The sequence below is a fragment of the Arachis hypogaea genome, chromosome 18, assembly GCF_003086295.3.
Source record: "Arachis hypogaea cultivar Tifrunner chromosome 18, arahy.Tifrunner.gnm2.J5K5, whole genome shotgun sequence".
NCBI lineage: Eukaryota > Viridiplantae > Streptophyta > Magnoliopsida > Fabales > Fabaceae > Arachis > Arachis hypogaea.
In genome coordinates this window covers 113,008,156-113,010,804 of record NC_092053.1, presented here as the reverse complement: position 1 = coordinate 113,010,804, position 2,649 = coordinate 113,008,156, and the positions used below count along the sequence as shown (strand labels likewise).

The following is a 2,649-nucleotide window of genomic DNA, read 5'->3' as shown; positions in this document are numbered from 1 at the left end:
CAGAAATTTTCGAACAGGAAGAGGAGATGGCAGCCGAAAATAATAATAATACAAGGAGGATGCTTGGTGACTTTACTGCACCTAATTCCAATTTACATGGAAGAAGCATCTCCATCCCTACCATTGGAGCAAACAATTTTGAGCTGAAACCTCAATTAGTTTCTCTGATGCAATAAAACTGCAAGTTTCATGGACTTCCATCTGAAGATCCTTTTCAGTTCTTAACTGAATTCTTGCAGATCTGTGATACTGTTAAGACTAATGGAGTAGATCCTGAAGTCTACAGGCTCATGCTTTTCCCGTTTGCTGTAAGAGTCAGAGCTAGAGTGTGGTTGGACTCTCAACCCAAAGATAGCCTGAACTCTTGGGATAAGCTGGTCACGACTTTCTTAGCCAAGTTCTTTCCTCCTCAAAAGCTGAGTAAGCTTAGAGTGGATGTTCAAACCTTCAGACAGAAGGAAGGTGAATCCCTTTATGAAGCTTGGGAAAGATACAAGCAACTGACCAAAAAGTGTCCTTCTGACATGCTTTCAAAATGGACCATCTTGGACATATTCTATGATGGTCTGTCTGAATTAGCTAAGATGTCATTGGATACTTCTGCAGGTGGATCCATTCACCTAAAGAAAACACCTGCAGAAGCTCAAGAACTCATTGACATGGTTGCTAATAACCAGTTTATGTACACTTCTGAGAGGAATCCTGTGAGTAATGGGACGCCTCAGAAGAAGGGAGTTCTTGAAATTGATAATCTGAATGCCATATTGGCTCAGAACAAAATATTGACTCAGCAAGTCAATATGATTTCTCAGAGTCTGAATGGAATGCAAGCTGCATCCAACAGTACTCAAGAGGCATCTTCTGAAGAAGAAGCTTATGATCCTGAAAACCCTGCAATAGCAGAGGTGAATTACATGGGTGAACCATATGGAAACACCTATAATCCCTCATGGAGAAATCACCCAAATCTCTCATGGAAGGATCAACAAAAGCCTCAACAAGGCTTTAATAATGGTGGAAGAAACAGGTTTAGCAATAGCAAGCCTTTTCCATCATCCACTCAGCAACAGACAGAGAACTCTGAACAAAATACCTCTAATTTAGCAAACTTAGTCTCTGATCTATCTAAGGCCACTGTGAGTTTCATGAATGAAACAAGATCCTCCATTAGAAATTTGGAGGTACAAGTGGGCCAGCTGAGTAAGAAGATCACTGAAACCCCTCCTAATGCTCTCCCAAGCAATACAGAAGAAAATCCAAAAGGAGAGTGCAAGGCCATTGATATAACCATCATGGCCGAATCCAAGAAGGAAGGGGAGGACGTGAATCCTAAGGAGGAAGACCTCCTGAGACGTCCAGAGATCAACAAGGAGTTTCCCTTTGAGGAACCAAAGGAATCTGAGGCTCATCCAGAGACCATAGAGATTCTATTAAACCTCCTTACGCCCTTCATGAGCTCTGATGAGTATTCTTCTTCTGAAGAGAATGAGGATGTTACTGAAGAGCAAGTTGCCAAGTTCCTTGGTGCAATCATGAAGCTGAATGCCAATTTATTTGGTAGTGAGATTTGGGGAGATGAACCTTCCCTGTTCACCAATGAACTAAATGCATTGGATCAACTGAGATTGCCTCAGAAGAAACAGGATCCTGAAAAGTTCCTAATACCTTGTACCATAGGCACCATGACCTTTGAGAATGCTCTATGTGATCTTGGGTCAGGAATAAACCTCATGTCACTCTCTGTAATGGAGAAACTGGGAATCTTTGAGGTACAAGCTGCTAAAATCTCATTAGAGATGGCAGACAATTCCAGAAAACAGGCTTATGGACAAGTAGAAGACATATTAGTAAAGGTTGAAGGCCTTTACATCCCTGCTGATTTCATAATCCTAGATACTGGGAAGGATGAGGATGAATCCATCATCCTTGGAAGACCCTTCCTAGCCACAGCAAGAGCTGTGATTGATGTTAACAGAGGTGAACTAGTCCTTCAATTGAATGAGGACTCCCTTGAGTTTAAAACTCAAGGACATCCTTCTGTAAACATGGAAAAGAGGCACAGTAAGCTTCTCTCAAAACAGAGTCAACCAGAGCCCCCACAGTCAAACTCTAAGTTTGGTGTTGGGAGGCCACAACCAAACTCTAAGTTTGGTGTTGAACTCCCATATCCAAACTCTAAGTTTGGTGTTGGGAAGTCTCAACAATGCTCTGAACATCTGTGAGGCTCCATGAGAGCCCACTGTCAAGCTATTGACATTAAAGAAGCGCTTGTTAGGAGGCAACCCAATTTTTATTTATCTAATTTTAATTTATTTTTATTGTTATTTCATGTTTTATTAGGTTCATGATCATGTGGAGTCACAAAATAAATATAAAAATTGAAAACGGAATCAAAAACAGCAGAAGAAAAATCACACCCTGGAGGAGGATCTTACTGGCGTTTAAACGCCAGTAAGGAGCATCTGGCTGGCGCTCAACGCCAGAACAGAGCATGGATCTGGCGTTGAACGCCAGAAACAAGCAGCATCCTGGCGTTCAGACGCCAGAAATGCACACTGAGGAAGAGCTAGCACTGAACGCCAGAAACAAGCATCTGGCTGGCATTCAACGCCAGAAATATGCTGCATCTGGGTGCTGAACGCCCAGAAC

The 2,649-nt window shown here is 42.2% G+C and overlaps 1 non-coding gene across 1 annotated transcript; it reads right to left on the bottom strand.

The window, feature by feature from the left end:
• Positions 1 to 422: 422 nt before the first annotated feature.
• On the bottom strand, positions 423 to 530 carry LOC112774295 (small nucleolar RNA R71). Its single transcript, XR_003188790.1, has one exon. It is a non-coding gene; the product is annotated as a small nucleolar RNA R71 (small nucleolar RNA).
• Between the last annotated feature and the right edge of the window lie 2,119 nt (positions 531 to 2,649).